Here is a 22,925-nt window from a genome sequence, read left to right as displayed (position 1 = left end):
CCTTTCTTTGAAGGCAAAAAACTTTGATACTTGATCACAATGTATTTAAATGAAAGTTATGTTCTTTTAAATCTTAACAATTATGCTATTTGAGTACTCACACCAGTCTTATTCTTCCCTGTTTGCTTTCAAATAAGGCAGTTTCCCTAGAGCTCTCTTGCAGCACCTTATTGAAGGCAAGGAGTGGCTGGAAAACTCAATATCTCGACATTTTTATACCAAGTTGCCTAAAGCTACAGACGTCATGGGCATATGGTCTGAGTCCCAAGGGACTACAAGCAATAGTTGAACCAACTGCTGAGCTGTGGCGTAATGAAGACAAAGCTAACTTCCTAGCATGAACAAGAAGGATGCTCACTGCATCCCAATCCACCTGCACTTTGCTAATGCCACATCTTAGGATCTGTCTCATGTAATATCCTACTTTGGTCTTAGATAGGACTCTGATGCTCATCAGTAAGAAAAGCCCAGTGGCAGCTATATTAAGGAGGTTGGCTCATAAAAATCAAACATTGAATAAACCGTCAATGGGACAGAGCTTCATTAGAAACAACCAGGAAAAAAAAGAAAAAAAGAAAACACAAGTAATACCTCTGTAATTGCTGTGTGTGTGTGTGTGTGTGTGTGTGTGTGTGTGTGTGTGTCTGTCTGTCTGTCTGTCTGTCTCTAAACACATAAACACACACACACACACTTTCTTTCACACCTCTGACCCTCTGGCTGGTCATTTTTGCTCTTTCCAGAGACAAGCTTTCTCCATAAGGTGGTTGTCAGTGGTTCTGACTATTTTATGTTTTACATTTACTCTTATCAGAGAAGGCTGTCTTTTACCTCAAATTTCCAGTTTATTTTTATTTATTTTTTTAATTAAAAAAACCCCAGATATTGACTATATTTGGCCTGGGTAAAGACTCCCACCCCTACTTAAATCTAATGTGGTAAAGGTCACAGAGTCACACGTGCAAATGCTGGCTCCTAAATGACCCTTTGGGTGGAGTGCGGGAACCAGTCAGTCTTACAAAGTCAGAGACGGGCAAAGAAAGCAAGAAATGACCTCTGCTAGAGACGTCGGTGAGAGCAAGGATAATGTAGGGCCTGGGAGATGAAGAGAAGGTTAAAGGAACTGAGGGTATTTAGCCATGGGGTCAAGCTGCGCGAGGGCATCATCAGCTCTGAAGTGAGTATCTGGTGGTTCTGGTCTCAGCCTTCACACAGCTGAGGGACCTGAGACCGTAGCTTCTCTGAACCTCAATTTCCTCATCTTGAAATGTCAGTAATGATCTGTCCCAGGCAGTGCTCTTGACAGGATTCAGGAGACAGTTCAGGTAACACATCAAGCATATGTCTTGCACAGCTCACTTTCACTAAATAGAAGCAGTTATTTCATCTAGAAAAGAAAAAGCTTGGGGAGGGAAACGTGAGAACTGCCTTCACATTTTTAAAAGCTTGTCATATGCACGTGAGTTTCAACTCTTTCTGTGTACTCTGGAGCATAGAGATTCTGTCAAGAAGTTACAAGGCAGTGAGTTTTACTTCAATAAAAGAAGAAAAAAAAATAAAAAACAGATTGAAAGCAAAAATGGACTGGGGAGAACTGAGTAAATTTCTCCAAAGATTTTTCAAGCAAATCTTAACTTTCTCTTTCCCTGGGATAATGCAAAGAATTCACAAGTCATTTGAAGGTTAGCTTAGAGGGCATTGCAAATGCCTCTTACCTCTGAGTATCTGTGCTTCCATCAAAAAGGCAGTGAAGGGCACTCTAGTCCCAAAGCCAGAGAGGACGCCTCCATATCTAGGAGGTGGGGCACAGCCACATCAGCCATCATCCACATGCAACCTATTAAGTAAAGTCTAGCAACTGCAATTCCATTGCATGGTGCTATTTTTAAGTTACCAAAACAATGAGTTATAATTTACCTGAGAGTTATAGTCTACCCTCTAATCTGAAAAGAAAAAAAAAAAAAAAAAACAATGAAGGTGCATGGTTTAGAAAGAAATCTGCCACCTACATTCTTGTTCAAGATCATTCTTCATTATGAAGTATTAAATTTTTCACTTAAATTTCCATTTCCCAAGTATAAAATTAAGCATCTTTTATAATGTGTAGCCTTGAAAAAGTATTTCTCAAAGAACTCTGTCTATTCCAGAGGTGTGTCAGAAGAAGTGTTAAGGAAATCAGGAGCAGAGGATGGTGATGGGATCAGAGGAGGTCAGAGGCCCAGGAAGTGATGGGAGAGGGTCCCTGGCACTGATGTGAATCCTTCCAGTGGAACCAAATTACGTGTTGGCTTTATTCCTCCAACACAAATCCATTCTTTTGCAGCCTAGTTTCCCTGAGGATATTTTATTTGACTTTCAAACATATTTTTTGGTGATCCTTGCTAGAGGTATTCTAGCAGGAAGAATAAGGGGCCACAGAGTTTGTTGCTGGCTTCCCTCAGTTGGTAAGGTAGGATATGAGGGCAATTGTACCATACTTTTAATTATGCAGCAATATCAATACTAGTATTCCAGTAAGATGTCTTACTAGATTATATCTACTACTGAGGGCAAGAATCCCTTAGAGAAATGGAGTAGTTCTCATAGTCAACAAAAGAGTCTGAAATGCAGTACTTGCAGTACTTAAAAACAACAGAATGAGCTCTGTTCATTTCCAAGACAAACCATTCAATAGCATAATAATCTAAGTCTAGGCCCCTACCACTAATGCCAAAGGAGCTGAAGTCGATCTGTTCTATGAAGACCTACAAGACCTTCTAGAACTAACACAATTAACTCTGGGGCAGAATTACTGATAAGGATCAGGGTGTAGGGTGTGTGTAGGGCCTTAGTTCAGTTCAGCTTACTTGCTCAGTCATGTCCGACTCTTTGTGACCCCATGGACCGCAGCACATCAGGCTTCCCTGTCCATCACCAACTCCAGGAGCTTACTTAAACTCATGTCCATTGAGTTGGTGATGCCACCCAACCATCTCATCCTCTGTTGTCCCCTTATTCTCCTGCCCTCAATCTTTCCCAGCATCAGGGTCTTTTCCAATGAGTTAGTTCTTCACATCAGGTGGCCAAAGTATCAGGGTTTCAGCTTCAGCATAAGTCCTTCCAATGAATATTCAGGACTGATTTCCTTTAGGATTGACTGGTTTGACCTCCTTGCTGGCCAAGGGACTCTCAAGAGTCTTCTCCAACACCACTGTTTAAAAGCATCAATTCTTCGGTGCTCAGCTTTCTTTATAGTCCAACTCTCACATCCATACAAGACTACTGGAAAAACCATAGCTTTGACTAGGTGGACATTTGTTAACAAAGTAATGTCTCTGCTTTTTAATATGCTGTCTAGGTTGGTCATAGCTTTTCTTCCAAGGAGCAAGCGTCTTTTAATTTCATGGCTGCAGTCACCACCTGCAGTGATTTTGGAGCCCAAGAAAATAGTATTTTTACTTTAAAGTAAAGTAAAATTAAGTATTTTACTTACATTCCTTTTAATCTAGCCTCACGTGGTCTCCTGTGGTTCTTGAGGTCATCAAACTGTGATCTTCTCTCTGGAATGACTAATGCTTCATCAAGTAATTAACACCTTCTTCTGTTGTGGGTTTTAGTTCCCCAGAAGTGCTCAACGATATTGTTATATGTATCCTTTGGAACCAGGATACTGCCCCAAGGCTGCACTAGCCTTTGAATGCTTCTCTCTTATCTCTGTATCCTCTCCCTTCCCTGATTAGCAACTGTTTGAACCTGCCTGTTGGAACTCAGGGAAGGTCATGGAGCCTGAAACCTATTCTCTACAAATAAGAAACTGGGGACACAGAAAGGCTTCTGTACCCAGGAGCCCCACAAGGTCCTGCTTTGTTCCACTATCTCCCATTTTCTCCTGATCTGAGGTACCACTGTGTGTGTATGTTATCCTTTTAAAAGAAAGTAAATAAAAGAACAACCAAATAATACATTTTTTCTAAGGTATTCTATTGTCCAGATGAGTTTTCTTTTTTTTCTTTTTGAATTAGTCATATAGTTATTCAATCTCCTGCTTCCAGCTCTTTGGCCAGTGACCAGGTATCCAATCTAGGTACCTAGGTAGCCACACATTTGTTCTATGAGTTGGATGGTCCAGTAAATTAATGGAGCTTCTTTCCAAGATCAACTCAGTCTCAGGCATTCTGAACACACAGTTACCAAACCTGAAAACAAGTAGACCTACTCTTGATTTTATTGTTGAAATAATAAGCAAAATATTTTATTGGTGAAATAATTGCTCAACTAAGTATGTAGTTGTATACTTAAGACTACTTAGCTTCTCAGCATTAGAACATCTAATAACACCAATCCAATATTGTCATCCTTTTCAGAGTTATATGTTTGCTTAAATACAGTTGCTGAATTAAGCAATGAAGGGAAGAAAGTGGAAGGAATGACATATTTCCATGTTACATTTGCATATGATGATTCATGAAGAAGATATCAACACAGGGCTTAGTATTTTTTTAATTAAATAGTGGAAGGTTAGCATTTCTAAGAAAAATGGCAGGAACAATTGAAATCCATAGGCAGAAAAGTGAACATCAGCCTAAATTTCACATTCAGTACAAAAATTCACTTTAAATGGATCACAGACTTAATTGTAAAATGTAAAATTATATATTTTAGGAAAAATAGAAAATTTTCATGATATAAGGTCAGATGAAGAGTACTTCAATTTGACCCCAATTGAGACTGGACTTAATTGAAAGTAAAAACTTCTGTTCTGTGGAACAGTCTGTCAAGAAGAAAAGACAAGTTATTGAGCGAAAGAAAGCATTTGAAAACCATGTATACAACAAAGGACTTGTACTGAGAATGTTAGAAGAACTTTCAAAACTCAACAGTAAGAGAAAAATACTGTTTGAAAGGATACACATGCACCAATGTTCATTACAGCACCATTTACAATAGCCAAGACATGGAAGCAACCTAAATGTCTTTTGACAGTTGAATGGATAAAAAAATGTGATATATATATATATATATATATATATATATATATATTCCATTACATACAATGGAATATTACTCAGCCATTAAAAAGAAAGAAACAATGCCATTTGCAGTCATATAAATGGACCTGGAGATAATCATACATGAAGTCAGACAGGGAAAGACAAATGTATAATATCATTTACATGCAGAATCTAAAAAGAAAAATGATACAATGAACTTATTTATAAAACAGAAACAGACCCACAGACTTAGAGAATGAATTTATGGTTACCAGAGGGGAAGGAAAGTAAAGAGGGATAGATTGGGAATTTGTGATTGACATGCACACACTCTTATATTTTAAATAAATAACCAAAAAGTACCTACTGTATAGCACAGGAAACCCTGTTCAATATCCTATAACCTAAGTGGGAAAAGAATTTTAAGAAAAATATATGCATGCATACATATTTAAAAAATAAAAATAAAAACAACTCACCAGTAAGAAACAATCAATTAGAAACTAGGCCAAGGTCATGGACAGATATTTCACTGAAGAGGATAAATGGAGAGCAAATAAGCACATGGTAAGATGTTCAGTATCATTTACCATTAGGAGAATGGCCTTAAGATACCAGTGCTGGTTTTATGAGGTTCTCCAGTAGCTCAGATGGTAAAGAATCTGTCTGCAATGCAGGAAACCTGGGTTCAATCTCTGGTCAGGAAGATCCCCTGGAGAAGGGAATGGCAACTCTCTCCAGTATTCTTGCCTGGAAAATTCCATGGACAGAGGAGCCTGGTGGACTACAGTCCATGGGGTCACAAAGAGTTGGATACGACTGAGCACGCCTGCTACTGATATTATTACTACTAGTTGTATGCATGCCAGTATGTGCCTCATAGACATATTGAAAATCCCTGGCCACTTCTCTACTTCCCCTTGTGATCCACACTCACCCCCTCACTGGGTTTCAGTGTGTGCCATTCCCCCTGCCTAAGAACACTCTGCCTTCGGGTCTTCCTTCTACTGTAATGTTCCTTGAGGCTCTCTCCTACAGGAACTTCTCCAGGTGTAGAGGAGGGAATAGGGGCTGTCCAGTCAGTCCAACATAAGCCTAGACAAACAGTGGCATGACTGTAGATTTTATTTTTATTGCAGAGACATGATTCTAAAAGCATAGTTCCAATGGCTCAGTTAGGAGAGGATTCTGTCCTCAGCGATGTTCTGTGTCCAGAAGTTGTATCTCCCTAGACAGCTCAAGTTTGGTATTGACCTTCGATCACCCATTTTAGACTTCCCACTGGGAGCAGGGGACACTGGCATTTCACACAGAGTATTACCATCCTGGGAGATGCTCTGTCAATGCTGATCTTCAAAAGGGCAATGTGCCTAAGGATTTCCTATTCTCTTTCAGAAGGTTCCTTTTGCACATTTGTCTCTCCTTCCTGTCTTCAAGAGTATGTAAGATGCACAGTATTGGTCAGACAAAGACATGTTCTGTTGTTGTAAATGAGATCATGAGAATAGAGACATGTTTATTCCAGGCACAGAGAGCCTTGAGGGTCCGAGTAGGGCTTGTGCTCAAAATGTAATCATAACTACCATCATCTGGGAATGCTGAGAATGGCTGCTAGGTTCCTGGTTGCAAAGTGAAGCAAAGCTCCAATGCCAGTTTAGATCTCCAACATCTCTTCCAGATCTGAACAAAGAGAGTTTTTATTCTCCAAATTGATAAACAAAAAGCTGCCGTTTACCTGACTGGAATTCTTCTCTATTATCAGGGCTTCCCTTGTGGCTCAGCTGGTAAAGAATCCACCTACAATGCAGGAGACCTGGGTTCAATCCCTTGGTTGGAAAGATCCCCTGGAAAAGGGAACAGCTGCCCACTCAGGTATTCTAGCCAGGAGAATTCCATAGACTGTATAGTCCAGGGGTCACAAAGAGTCAGACATGACTGAGCAACTTTCACTTTCACTTTCATCATGTCTCCAAGCCTTCTGAACTACTTCCCGAAGCCTGATCTGATGTTAGAAATTTCCTGAGCAAAATCCCTGCCTTGCTTCTGACCTCCCTCCAATTTTGCAAAGGTTCAGCTCAGTTCATTCAGTTCAGTCCCTCAGTCATCTCCGACTCTTTGCAACCCTATGATTCACAGCATGCCAGCCCTCCCTGTCCATCACTAACTCCCAGAATTCACTCAGACTCACATCCATCGAGTCAGTGATGCCATCCAGCCATCTCATCCTCTGTCGTCTCCTTCTCCTCCTGCCCCCAATCCCTCCCAGCATCAGAGTCTTTTCCAATGAGTCAACTCTTCGCATGAGGTGGCCAAAGTACTGGAGTTTCAGCTTTAGCATCATTCCTTCCAAAAAAATTCCCAGGCTGATCTCCTTTAGAATGGACTGATTGGATCTCCTTGCAGTCCATGGGACTCAAGAGTCTTCTCCAACACCACAGTTCAAAAGCAACAGTTCTTCGGTGCTCAGCTTTCTTCAGAGTCCAACTCTCACATCCAACATGACCACTGGAAAAACCATAGTCTTGACTAGATGAACCTTTGTTGGCAAAGTAATGCTTTTGAATATGCTATCTAGGTTGGTCATAAATTTCCTTCCAAGGAGTAAGCATCTTTTAATTTCACAGCTGCAGTCACCATCTGCAGTGATTTTGGAGCCCCCAAAAATAAAGTCTGACACTGTTTCCATTTTTCCCCTTCTATTTCCCATGAAGTGATGGGACAAGATGCCATGATCTTCATTTTCTGAACGTTGAGCTTTAAGCCAACTTTTTCACTCTCCTCTTTCACTTTCATCAAGAGGCTCTTTAGTTCCTCTTCACTTTCTGCCATAAGGGTGGCATCATCTGCATATCTGAGGTTCTTGATATTTCTCCCGGCAATCTTGATCCAGCTTGTGCTTCTTCCAGCCCAGCGTTTCTCATGAGGTACTCTGCATATAAGTTAAATAAGCAGAGTGACAATATACAGCCTTGATGTACTCCTTTTCCTATTTGGAACCAGCCTGTTGTTCCAGGTCCAGTTAGATTCCTCCAGAAACACTCTGGGTATCTTCACAACTTGAAGTCTGGGCTAATTTGATACCATTCCAAGAAAAATACCTCTTATTTCTTCTTCTTCTCCCTTGCCTTCATCCCAGGAGTAATTTCTTTCTAAGATGATTGTCAGCAGGAACATCTATTCCTTTCAAAGCAAATATTCCTGCTAGGAATTATTCTAAAATCTAAGTTGACTAGCTAAGCCATGGTGCTGTGTTTGCTGACTTTAATGATCAATACAAGTAAGTTCACTGGTATCATTTTTATTAGATTCCACATATAAGTGATATCACATGATATTTGCCTTTAACTGCCTGACTTATTTCACACAGTATGATGATCTCTAGGTCCTTCCAGACTCACAAAAATAGGAAACAAATTTGTAGCTGTGAAATGGGAAAGCAGGGGGAAGGGAAGGCAAAAATTAGGAGTTTGGAATTAACAGACACACACTGCTATATAGAAGAGAATCATATCTAATCCCTTCTAAACAACTTATAATGGAAAAGAATCTGAAAAAGAAAATATATATCTGAAACATATAAGTAATATATGTATAACATATACATATAATACTGTTCATGGGGGAAAAGTATGAACAGTAGGAAAAGGCAAAATGATAGGATACTGAAAGAGGAACTCCTCAGGTCAGTAGGTGCCCAATATGCTACTGGAGATGAGTGGAGAAATAACTCCAGAAAGAAAGAAGGGATGGAGCCAAAGCAAAAACAATACCCAGTTGTGGATGGGACTGGTGATAGAAGCAAGGTCTGATGCTGTAAAGAGCAATATTGTATAGGAACCTGGAATGTTAGGTCCATGAATCAAGGCAAATTGGAAGTGGTCAAACAGGAGATGGCAAGAGTGCATGTCAATATTCTAGGAATCAGCGAACTAAGATGGACTGGAATGGGTGAATTTAACTCAGATGACCATTATATCTACTACTGCGGGCAGGAATCCCTTAGAAGAAAGGGAGTAGCCATCATGGTCAACAAGAGTCTGAAATGCAGTTCTTGGATGCAATCTCAAAAACAACAGAATGATCTCTGTTCATTTCCAAGGCAAACCATTCAATATCATGGTGATCCAAGTCTATGCCCCAACTAGTAATGCTGAAGAAGCTGAAGTTGAATGGTTCTATGAAGACCTTCTAGAGCTAACACCCAAAAAAGATGTCCTTTTCATTATAGGGGATTGGAATGCAAAAGTAGGAAGTCAGGAAATACCTGAAGTACAGGCAAATTTGGCCTTGGAGTACAGAATGGAGCAGGACAAAGGCTAATAGAGTTTTGCCAAGAGAATGCACTGGTCATAGCAAACACTCTCTTCCAACAACACAAGAGAAGACTCTACACAGGGACATCACCAGATGGTCAACACCGAAATCAGATAGATTATATTCTTTGCAGCCAAAGATGGAGAAGCTCTATACAGTCAGCAAAAACAAGACTGGGAGCTGCCTGTGGCTCAGATCATGAACTCCTTATTGCCAAATTCAGACATAAATTGAAGAAAGTAGGGAAAACCACTAGACCATTCACTTATTACCTAAATCAAATCAATTATGATTATACAGTGGAAGTGAGAAATAGATTTAAGGGACTAGATCTGACAGAGTGCCTGATGGACTATGGATGGAGGTTTGTGACATTATACAGGAGACAGGGATCAAGACCATCCCCAAGAAAAAGAAATGCAAAAAGCAAAATGGCTGTCTGAAGAGGCCTTACAAATAGCTGTGAAAAGAAGAGAAGTGAACAGCAAAGGAGAAAAATAAAGATATTCCCACTTGAATGCAGAGTTCCAGAGAATAGCAAGGAGAGATAAGTAATCCTTCCTCAGTGATCAATGCAAAAAAATAGAGGAAAACAACAGAATGGGAAAGACTAGAAATCTCTTCAAGAAAATTAGAGATACCAAGGGAACATTTCATGCAAAGATGGGCTCAATAAAGGACAGAAATGGTATGGACCTAACAGAAGCAGAAGGTATTAAGAAGAGGTGGCAAGAATCCACAGAAGAACTGTACAAAAAAGATCTTCACGATCCAGATAATCATGATGGTGTGATCACTCAGCTAGAGTCAGACATTCTGGAATGTGAAGTCTAGTTGGCCTTAGAAAGCAACACTATGAACAAAGCTAGTGGAGGAGATGGAATTCCAGTTGAGGTATTTCAAATCCTGGAAAGTGTTGTGAAAGTGCTGCACTCAATATGCCTGCAAATTTGGAAAACTCAGCAGTGGCCACAGGACTGGAAAAGGTCAGTTTTCATTCCAATCCCAAAAAAGGCAATGCAAAAGAATGCTTAAACTACCACACAATTGCACTCATCTCACACGCTAGTAAAGTAGTGCTCCAAGCCAGGCTTCAGCAATACGTGAACCATGAACTTCCAGATGTTCAAGCTGGTTTTAGAAAAGGGAGAGGAACCAGAGATCAAATTGCCAACATCTGCTGGATCATGGAAAAAGCAAGAGAGTTCCAGAAAAACATCTATTTCTGCTTTATTGACTATACCAAAGCCTTTGACTGGGTGGATCACAATAAACTGTGGAAAATTCTGAAAGATATGGGAATACCAGACCACCTGACCTGCCTCTTGAGAAACCTATATGCAGGTCAGGAAGCAACAGTTAAAACTGGACATGAAACAACAGACTGGTTCCAAATAGGAAAAGGAGTACATCAAGGCTGTATATTATCACCCTGCTTATATAACTTATATGCAGAGTACATCATGAGAAACGCTGACTGGAAGAAGCACAGGCTGGAATCAAGATTGCCGGGAGAAATATCAATAACCTCAGGTATGCAGATGACACCACCCTTATGGCAGAAAGTGAAGAGGAACTAAAAAGCCTCTTGATGAAAGTGAAAGAGGAGAGTGAAAAAGCTGGCTAAAGCTCAACATTCAGAAAACGAAGATCATGGCATCTGGTCCCATCACTTTGTGGGAAATAGATGAGGAAACAGTGGAAACAGTGTCAGACTTTATTTTTGGGGGCTCCAAAATCACTGCACATAGTGTTTGAAGCCATGAAATTAAAAGATGCTTACTCCTTGGAAGAAATGTTATGACCAACCTAAATAGCATATTGAAAAGCAGAGACATTACTTTGCCAACAAAAGTTCGTCTCGTTAAGGCTATGGTTTTTCCAGTGGTCGTATATGGATGTGAGAGTTTGACTGTGAAGAAAGCTGAGTGCCGAAGAATTGATGCTTTTAAACTGTGGTGTTGGAGAAGACTCTTGAGAGTCCCTTGGACTACAAGAAGATCCAACCAGTCTACCCTAAAGGAGATCAGCCCTGGATATTCATTGGAAGGACTGATGCTGAAGCTGAAACTCCAATACTTTGGCCAGCCTATACAAAGGGTTGACTCATTGGAAAAACCCTGATGCTGGGAGGGATTGGGGGCAGGAAGAGAAGGGGATGACAGAGGATGAGATGGCTGGATGGCATTGCCATTCGATGAGCATGGGTTTGGGTAGACTCCAGGAGTTGGTGATGGACAGGGAGGCCTGGTGTGCTGTGATTCTTGTGGTCGCAAAGTGTCGGAGACGACTGAACGACTGAACTGAACTGAACTGATATATATAATGTATATTAAATCCATTGTATAAAAGCTGAATCACTTTTCTATACACCAGAAATGAACACAATGTCGTAAATCAACTATACTTCAATTAAGAAAAAGAAAAAAGAGTTAGTATAATATCAGTAGGCAGGTAGGGAAGTTGTAGATGCAGACAGCTGCCTGGCCCACGTGCATCCAGTGTGTGCACAAGACTAAAAGAGAGGAAACTTCCGGAAAAGTAGTTTGGGGCCAGAAGTAAAAGATTTTGACTACCATGGTAAGGAGTTGGGGGGTTTATGAAAGTTTTCTGGGAAAGATGCAAAAGAAATGTGCTGAATTGTGAAGAGCCCTTTGCTTTATTTCTGGCTCCAACCCATTCTCAGAAGCCAGCTGTTAGCACTGACACTCACCTTTTAATTAGTGGAGATAAATGGTCCTCACAAATGTCTGCATTAGATATACTTGAGCCTGATTGCTGGAAAAGTGAAAGTGGCCTTGAGGAGAAACTTACACCAAGGACAGAATGATAAATAGGGGAAATACAACCCTTCAAGCTTAGGAATATGATTTAACAACAACAACAAAAATCTGTCAAGCTTCCTGAAAACCAGGTGGTAGAGGGAGATTGTCAGTAAAAAGGACTCAAATGACAGCACATCCTTTTCTGGTAGTGGCGCCTGGGGATGGGCAGAAACTGCATTTGCTAGCAAAGGAGAGCTTTGTCCATACGGGGCCATAGCTCCCAGGGTTTCCAGACAGCTCATACAATGCAACTCTCTTTATTAAAGGTTATCATCAAATGCTCGATGGAATGCAATTCTATTTTAAGTTATTTTTAGAAAATCTCTCTGATACATGTACAAACTAGGAGAGGGAGAACCTCCCTGCTCGAACCACCTGTGGCAAAGGTGGGCTTGACAATCCCAGGCACGCCGCTGCCATCTCAGGGGCACAGTGCTCTTGTGACGGGAAACAAGGGGTAGTAGCGAGGAGCACATTTTGTCGACAGAAGCCTCTGTAGAATAACAGGAGACTAGAATTAAATCACACCTCTGTTTATTCATTCAAGCACAGTTTGCTCAGTGTCTCTCCCGTCTTGTGCACTGGAGGACAGTGATAAACAGAACAGACACCATGCCTGTGCACACAGAGTTAATAGCCTGGGGAAAGAAGGGGCAGAGGTGCCCTTTAAAGAGCAGCCACCGTCGTGTGGGTGTTGCCGCGGGAGGAAGGCATCCCAGGAGACCAATTTGGCAGCGTCTGCGCCAAGGCAGGCGTTCCAGGGAAGTATTACCTGGAGCCTGAAATTGAGATTAATCTGTAAGCTGAGTCCTGGACAGAGAGAAGGGGGATCCAAGGGCCTGGAGGGGAGCACGTGTCCAGGGCATCCGGGGAACTTCAAGGAATAGGCAAAGCAGTGAGAGAAGAAGACGGAGGGTGAGCAAGACCAGATCAGACACAGACTTGGGAGCCATGTTGGAGAATTTGAACTTAAGAAGAATCAGGAAGAGGAATGGGAATATGGTTTATGCTTCTTTCCCTTTACTTAACAAGGGCTTTAGGGCAGGAGATTTTGCATAACACAAATCTCCTCTTTGCCCTCCATGTCAAGGGCATTTTGTGTCTCCCATGAGCTTCTGTGCATTAAACGTTTTGGTCCTTAGTATTCACAAGTGAATTTCCTGTGGTGTATAGTGGGCCCCCAAAAATGGTTGAACCATGGTTTTTTGAATTAATTCTTCCTTGAAGAGGTGAGGCATGCATCCACAAGATTCCTTGGGCTGACCTATTTCCTATTTTTATATAAAATATGATTCATTTGGTTTTAAAGTGCTATTTCATTAAATCATTAGTTTATGAAAGCTGACTATATGCCAAGTTACATGTGATTATATATTGTACCATATAATAAAATGTATGTTACACTGAAATTCTACTAAATATATTTATTTTTGTTTTCTGGATTTTCAGTAAAATGACGTATTACTAATATTTTTCTGTCACTTATACATTTTGCCCTTGAAACTCAGAGAATGGAACCTTGGAATCTGGCTGTTATGTGACCTGAGATGATGTGGTAGAGAGTACACAGCATGACCATTTACACAGATTTGAGTTCTGCCTTCACTGTGTGATATTAGGTCAGATGCTTACCTTCTCTGTTTTTTAGTGTCCTTATAAAAAATAAAAATACTGCCTCGGGGAATATTGTTAGAATTCAGTTCAGTTCAGTCGCTCAGTGGTGTCTGACTCTTTGTGACCCCATGAACCACAGCACGCCAGGACTCCCTGTCTATCATCAACACCTGGAGTTCACCCAAACGCATGTCCATTGAGTCGGTGATGCCATCCAAACATCTCATCTTCTGTCGTCCCCTTCTCCTCCTGCTCTCAATCTTTCCCAGCATCAGGGTCTTTTTCAATGAGTCAGCTCTTCACATGAGGTGGCCAAAGTATCAGAGTTTCAATTTCAACATCAGTCCTTCCAATGAACACCCAGGACTGATCTCTGTTAGAATGGACTGGTTGGATCTCCTCGCAGTCCAAGGGACTCTCAAGAGTCTTCTCCAACACCACAGATCAAAAGCATCAATTCTTCGGCACTTAGTTTTCTTTATAGTCCAACTCTCACATCCATACATGACCACTGGAAAAACCATACCCTTGACTAGACGGACTTTTGTTGGCAAAGTAATGTCTCTGCTTTTGAATATGCTATCTAGGTTGGTCACAACTGTCCTTCCAAGGAGTAGTGTCTTTTAATTTCATGGCTGTAATCACCATCTGCAGTGATTTGGGAGCCCAAAAATAAAGTCTGACACTGTTTCCACTGTTTCCCCATCTATTTCCCATCAAGTGATGGGACTGGATGCCATGATCTTCGTTTTCTGAATGTTGAGTTTTAAGCCAACTTTTTCACTCTCCTCTTTCACTTTCATCAAGAGGCTCTTTAGTTCCTCTTCACTTTCTGCCATAAGAGTGGTGTTATCTGCATATCTGAGGTTATTGATATTTCTCCCTGCAATCTTGATTCCAGCTTGTGCTTCTTCCAGCCCAGCATTTCTCATGATGTGCTCTGCATATAAGTTAAATAAGCAGGGTGACAATATACAGCCTTGACATACTCCTTTTCCTATTTGGAACCAGTCTGTTGTTCCATGTCCAGTTCTAACTGTTGCTTCCTGACCTGCATATAGGTTTCTCAAGAGGCAGGTCAGGTGGTCTGGTATTCCCATATCTTTCAGGATTTTCCACAGTTTATTGTGATCCACACAATCACAGGCTTTGGCATAGTCAATAAAGCAGAAATAGATTTTTTTCTGGAACTCTCTTGTTTTTTTGATGATCCAGTGGATGTTGGCAATTTGGTCTCTGATTCCTCTGCCTTTTCTAAAATCAGCTTGAACATCTGGAAGTTCACAGTTCACGTATTGCTGATGCCTGGCTTGGAGAATTTTAAGAATTACATGAGACAATTATGTAAGTCTTCCAAACCAAACCTGGAAGGAAGTAAGCTCTCAAGGTGGTTATTATTATTTGTATTAATTATTATTTCTTTGCTATTCTTATGTAGAATTACTGGAGGATAGGCTGCCGTCAATGGGGTCGCACAGAGTCGGACATGACTGAAGTGACTTAGCAGTAGCAGCAGAAGCATATTTCCAACAAGTAAATTTTCTGGTCATTAAAGCGTAATACTTTAAGATACCAAACATACTTATACTTATTTTTTTTAATATTGCAGGGTGGAACTCTTGCTAACTGTGAAATCCCTTATCAACACATATCAATATAATTGTAGTTGCTATTTTGAATCATAATTCTGAGTATCAAATTTACTATTAAGTGGTGATAAGAGTGTCTTCAGGAAGACAGTTTACCCCACACTAAATGGCCATAAAGCATTCACTTTCTATAATTGTTACTTTTAAAAATATTCTTCTTATTTTGAATCTGCTCTTACTGACAGGCAATCAGTTGGCATCCATGTGGTTATCAGTTTGCCTGCTTCTGGTAACCCCTCAAAACTTCCATTGTTATTGTTGACATGAATTAGAAAACAGGGTAAAATCTTGCTGTGTGTTAAGAGAATAATGAGACCTCAGGAAAAGTCTTTGCAATCAGTCAAACCTATACATTTTGTCCTCCAAATTCTATGGTTTCAAATTCCCCTAAATTACCACCAGTACAGTTTCTCTTTAAAGACATTATATTGAAAGGAGACATTTAGTTTACAATAAGAGGAACATGGCCTCTTATTCACCCTTTAATGGAGGGAGTGGAGACTTTTACAATGTTTAAGTTGAATTTCGAAGTCTCACTTAGACCTGGAATAGCCCTATCAGTTTCATGACTTATTTAAGTGCATTTATAAAACAGAAACTGTTTTTTTTTTTTTAACAGATACTGTTTTTTATAAAACAGACTGGTTCCAAATAGGAAAAGGAGTACTTCAAGGCTGTATATTGTCACCCTGCTTATTTAACTTATATGCAGTGTACATCATGAGAAACTCTGGGCTGGAAGAAGCACAAGCTGGAATCAAGATTGCCGGGAGAAATATCAATAACCTCAGATATGCAGATGACACCACTCTTATGGCAGAAAGTGAAGAGGAGCTAAATAAACTCTTGATGAAAGTGAAAGAGGAGAGTGAAAAAGTTGGCTTAAAGTTCAATATTCAGAAAACAAAGATCATGGCATCCGGTCCCATCACTTGATGGGAAATAGATGGGGAAACAGTGGAAACAGTGTCAGACTTTATTTTTGGGCTCCAAAATCACTGCAGATGGTGACTGCAGCCATGAAATTAAAAGATGCTTACTCCATGGAAGGAAAGTTATGATCAACCTAGATGGCATATTGAAAAGCAAAGACATTACTTTGCCAACAAAGGTCCATCTAGTCAAGGCTATGGTTTTTCCAGTGGTCATGTATGGATGTGAGAGTTGGACTGTGAAGAAAGCTGAGGGCCAAAGAATTGATGCTTTTGAACTGTGATGTTGGAGAAGACTCTTGAGAGTCCCTTGGACTGCAAGGAGATCCAACCAATCCATTCTAAAGGAGATCAGTCCTGGGTGTTCTCTGGAAGGAATGATGCTGAAGCTGAAACTCCAATACTTTGGCCACCTCATGCAAAGAGTTGACTCACTGGAAAAGACTCTGATGCTGAGAGGGCTTGGCGGCAGGAGGAGAAGGGGACGACAGAGGATGAGATGACTGGAGGGTATCACCAACTCAGTGGATGTGAGTTTGAATGAACTCCGGGAGGTGGTGATGGACAGGGAGGCCTGGCGTGCTGCGGTTCATGGGGTCACAAAGAGTCGCACACGACTGAGCAACTGAACTGAACTAAACTGATAAAACAGAAACAGCTTTGTCTGTTTAACCAGAAATCAAATTGGTACATACACGCACTGATGCAACAGTAACAACATCTTTAAATTAACTTTTCTTTCCATTTGATCTTCTGCTGTTTGGGCTACATTAGATTGAATGGTGAGTAGTGAGTATAGTTACCTCTGAGATAACAGAGGTAGAAATAATGTACATAACCATTCCCATCTTCAAGAAAAGATCTGTGTTTCACCTAAAGACCAAATTTTATGGCTATTTTGATAAGGCACCAGGAGGTCATGCTGAGGGGCGTCGATGGTAACCCCAGGTCATCCGTTTTGCTGTCTGCCTGAAGGACCACTTGCTTGATGTCATGCAACCTTGCACCTGTCTTAATAGCAACAGCAGGCAAACAATGTGTTTTAGATGAATTACTTGTTCCTACAGCTGGTCTAATAGCAATAACTGCCGATGTAATAAATTGTCAAGTAGGGTGTTTAAAGGTTTGGCTTAGAGGTCAAACTTTCATGTTAACTCCACTGATTAAAAAGCAAGACTTCTCAAATATTGTTCCTGCTTTCAGAAACCGAAAAGACAAATTAAGTTCACGGAGGAACTGAAAAGATTCCAGAAGAAAGTTGGTCAGACGGTATCATTTCAGCTGCTAAGTTTTTTTTTTTTTTTCTAACAGAGAAAATCAATTCAAATGAAAGTTTAGCTAAATAAGTTATAAGGAAGGAGGGTGATGCAGTTAGAAAAAAAGCCCTCGGAAGCTGTGTACATTTAAAGCAAAAAAGTGTCAGAGCAAAGAGTCCAGATCAGAGCACAGAAGAAAGACTTAAAGGATTGGGCTGGAAGTAAGGCCTGGACAGAGGGCAGGCTCAGAGTCCAGCTGTAAGACTGAGCTTACAGTGATTCAAGATTCATTTTATTCACTTCTTCCTTTGTTCATCATGCATCTGTCATGACCGAGGCACTGTGCTTTGTGTTGAAGAAGCAGAGGCAAGTACAGTCAGTCTCTGCTCTGAAGAGATGTACAGTTTATTAGATGCATTAACAAGTTAGAAAAAATGAGAAAACAGGAGGAAAAATAAATAAGACCATCAACAGACCAGAAATTAAGCCAGTGAGACCCAGGGGCCACAGATCCTCCAGGAACTGAGCAAGAAAAGCGAGACATATTAGCAAAATAGTTTGATGAAGTTTGAACCTGAGCAGGGATAAGTGACCAAAAAGTCTGTCAGCTTCTGGAAGGAAGGGAATACTTGATTTTTTATTTTGGCTTTTATATATCAGTGGCTTTATACTCAGCAACAAGAAGTTATAAATATAAGCTCATTAAATCTTCCAAACAACCCTATGAGGTAAGTACTATTCTTTTTCTCCCAGGCAGCCTGGTCTCTGTGTTCATCACCTCACCTGGCTCACTCCCCTGAAGGCAGACAAATCTCATGTTTGTGTCCCTATCAATTTCCTATTCCTGATGCAATACAGGCATCAAGTGCACATCTGCAGTGTGAAAGCTGTATGATAGCAGGAGCAGGCATCAGCATCAGGGGCTGAGAGAGGCAACACTGGACATATTGTTTCATTTTGGTTTTTGAGCAGGAACCAATCTCAACCTCTGCAGGTCCAAAGCCTGCAAGTCAAATCAAAAGAGTGTCAGTGGAAAGAATAGGGTCAGGTTCCAAGATAGCTCATGTGTTTGTGATTCTCTTCTCTTGAGATGTTTAAAGCAACCTACCCAGGCTCATGTATCTACTTAATAGATACTTATTCTGTAACCCATGGTATCAGGCACTGTTTCCCATGCCAGGACTATAGCAGAAAAATAGTAGACAGGGTCTTTCAGTGATAATCAAGTGGTCAAGTTAAATACAGATTATCATTAATGGTATGAAGACAAGTGGAGACACAGAGTAATAGGCAGAACAATAAATAGGAAATTTGGGTCTTCTTGACAAGGTTGCATTTGAGTGAAGACCTGAAGATTAAGATGGATCAGACTTTCAGCAAAGCTGGGGAGGAACGGGCATTCCCCACAGAGGAAACATCAGGTGTAAAAACCCACATGTGAAAAACGCTCTGGCACAGTCACAGAACATGGAGGAGGGCACAGCAGCCCACTCCAGTATTCTTGCCTGAAGAATCCCACAGACAGAGAACCCAGGAAGGCACGACTGAGTGACTACCACACACAGACATACACAGACACACAGACACACTCACAGAACAGGGCAGGTAGGGCCTTGTGGGCAGAGAGCAAGGGAGGTGGAGTGCCAGTGTAGACCAGAAAGGACCAGATTGCTCAGAACTCTGTGCCCATGCAGAGAGTTTAGAGATGGCTCTAAAAAAATAAAGAAAGAAAGAAAAAAAACCTTGGGGGAGTTCAAAACAGGAAAAACCCATGTTTGACAAAGACTGCCGTAGCTTCTATATAGAAGTTGGATTGGTTAGGGCAAAATGGAAGTGGAAAGAATGTTGCCCTGGAGTCTAGGATGAAAGAGGTCTGCAGAAGAAGGCCAAGAAAGCAGAGGTGGAGAGGTGGTGAGAAGATGAAGGGCGCTTTCGGTGCAGCCAAGACTTGGTGATGCATCGTCTTTGGGGAATGAAGGAAAAGAAGGACCTAGGTATGAAGACCTAGCATGGTACTCTGAGTAACAGGGTATACGATGGAGCCATGTGTAAAGATGAAGAATACGAAGGAAAGATAAAGAGTTATAAGGATAAAGATAAAAGAAACTTAAAACCTGAACAACTAATAAATAAGGTATTTCACCTGATGGACAACTGTCTTCCCAATCAAGACTTAAATGAAGTTTAATATGAAGTTAATGCTAGTCTTCAGTAAATATACAGTAAATTAGGCTTTGGATGATAAAACATATCTCTTTTAATAAAAATACTGGAAATATCCTGAGGTCAAGCATTGTGACTAATTCATAGTCAATGTTCAGTAAATCTGTGCTGAAATAAATCCAAATGAAACTTAAGAAATGGAAAATGAAAAAAACCTTAGGTCAAGAATAATAAGGTTTCTTTTAGGCTCTGCCACTTTCCAATTGAGTTACTTTGGGGAAGTTAACTCTGAATTTCAATATTCTCATATGTGGAATGTGGATTATAACAGAAGATCACAATGGTTAAATAAAATACTATGTAAAACCAGCTGCACATAAGAGACCTTCAGACCTCTATACCCCTTCCTACAGCTTCAGCTATTGTTTACTCCCACGTTTGGGTCTGTAAGCATTTTTCCAATCTCTAAATCTATTTCAATTAAATTTTGTCTTACCATCTAAGACAGTATTGTGCTTAGAGAAAGAATTCAATTCATCTTTTCTGATTAGCAGGTTTCTTTAATTAAACATAAACCCTCAGGAAGAATACATACATAGCACAATGGACCTCAGTCTCCAGGATTCTGTCACCTATCTTTGTCCTGAAGATCCCCCGTCTGCCCTCTTCTCATTGACAGGCAGCCAAAAAATGAGAATTTGCCTTTCAATCTATTGTGAGCAAAGTGAAATGATTCTTTTCCTATATAACAAAACCTATAGGCAACTGTAAAATATAATTTCCTCTCAGCTTCTTGACAGACTTGATATAAATTTCGGTGCACAGGGGGACGAAAAAGCAGGGGCCACTTTAAAAGATAAATTTCATTGTGTATATCTGACAATAGCATATGTGTTCAGAGCCCCCTCCCCCTTTTTTAAGAGAAGAAAAAATGACTATGCTGTTAAACAATCAAAGGTTAAAGTTAGCTCCGTCATTCATGTGGTTTCATTCTCTTATGCATATTGAAATACCTCAGAAAGATTTATAACCCTGGTTCATACAGTCAGACTTCCAGTAAATGAGCCTCTTTTTTGAAGGTTAAATATTTATGCTCCTATTTTCCTGCTTGATACAGACAATAAGAGTAAACCCTGTTAATCAAGGAGCCAGGGTGACAGGCAGGTTAGGACAAGAAACAGTGCCCGGTCCAGCATCTAAAGCATCTTCTGCCTTCCTACATTAGTTCCTCTGGAAATGAATGAATGAATAAATGAAAACTCCCAGATAACCAATCCCAGGAAGCAGAAATAAATCTCTTCGGAAAAAATGAGTCTAAGCCTAAAATTCCCCATCTATTCAATCTAGTGAGACAGATCATAGGAGATAACAATCACCCTTTAGAAGAACAGCAATTACAGTGAGTGAAATACTTCTATATACATACACTTGAGCTTCACAGAACTCTATGGAGTGCATAGGTAGACATTGATATTTTATCTCTTAGTTGAATACGTTGATGTTTTAAGTGCATGAGTCACTTGATCTGTGTCATACAGACGGTTCATGGCAGGACTATGGCAACTGCATTATCTTGATTCCTATGAGGGTGGTTTATCCGCTGCGTGCTTCTAATTATGACAACAATATTGACAAGAAATACTTACATAGTGAATTACAGTTTAACGAAGGCATACCACATTATCACATTTGATCTTTAGAGCAATCCTTTCAGTATTTTCTTACCTTATTTTAATGTTCACCTGATATTTATTTGCATAAAAGTTTCAATCAGATGAAAAATAGCTGCTGCTTGACCCTTCACCTTCAAAACATGCTTCCTGAGAATAAACCATTTTCAGCTCTCTCACTGATTGCTTCCTTATATTTATAAGTGGCATTTTTGCATTTCTATTTCTCAACTGTTCAGTTGTAGACATCAGGTAGCGACTCCTAGGATAGAGAAGAATCAAGTACTGAACCCCTTCTTCCAACACACACAAATGCTTACAGGAGTTATAAAACCTAATTTTGGTTAAATCAATATTCAGCATTTATACTACTGTGACCACTTAAAATTATTTGCAGTTATGATAGAAAGTACTAAATTTCCTTTATCTCTCCATTTTCTTCAACTCCTTGGTTTTATTTTCCCTATTAAGTTAATATAAGGGCAATACTTTTTCTGAGTTTCCTGTATACCTACCAAATGAATTTATTCTGAACTTCTATCAATACTCAATATGATGATAGATATTTTCAGGTAAATATATCATCAGTTAAAAAAAATACATTTCTCCTGAACCCTCAGGCCTCTTATCCCAAATTAGACAGTTTACAGGCTGCAGTAAAGCCATCATCTGGGTATTTCCCGTCCATCCTCATATACTGGATCCTTGTTGAATATTTCTCTTCTCCTGACTTAAGTCCTGATTGGGATGGAGCAAATCCTCTGACAGCTTCCTGAGAAAACAGCAAAACAATTACACTTTGAGAACTTTTAAATCTAAAATGTATTTATTTTTCCTCTAAGAATTCATTTATCATTACCTTACATAGAAAAACTTCCTCTCAGAATCATGAAGACCTTTGTCTACTTTTTTCTCTTCAGTCTTTCTGTTGAAAGAGCCAAAGACATCCTGATTATCCATTTTCTGTATGCAATCTGTTCTTTTTTATGAGAGCTTTAAAAACTTCTTTCATTAAAGTTCTGAAATATCAAAATGTGGGGCCTCATGCTGATCATTTCTTATTCATCATTCTGGTTTCTTAGTGGAGCCATTTCAATCTGGGAATTATTATCTTTTATTACTTAGAAAAAATACCTGATTTATACTTGTATACTGTTGGTTTTCTCTAGAAATCCTATTAGTTCAATTGAATGTCATAGACTTAATGAATATTTCTTTATATCCATTTTCTTTATATTTTTCTTTTTTGTAATTTTAAAATATTAAGGTAAAATAAATACAGTGAAGGGGCTTCCCAAGTGGTGCTAGTGGTAAAGAACCTTGTCAGTGCAGGAGATGTAAAAGACATAAGTTCAATTCTTGGATCAGGAAGATCTCCTGGAAGAGGGCATGGCAACCCACTCCAGTATCCTTGCCTGGAGAATCCCATGGACAGAGGGGCCTGATGAGCAGCAGTCCACGGGGTCACAAAGAGTGGCACAACTGAAGTGACTTAGCATACACACGAATAGAGAGAAGTGCAAAACTTTAAT

Source organism: Capricornis sumatraensis, chromosome 19 (genome assembly GCF_032405125.1).
Source record: "Capricornis sumatraensis isolate serow.1 chromosome 19, serow.2, whole genome shotgun sequence".
NCBI classification, from domain to species: Eukaryota; Metazoa; Chordata; class Mammalia; order Artiodactyla; family Bovidae; genus Capricornis; species Capricornis sumatraensis.
Note: the sequence above shows the minus strand (reverse complement) of the source record.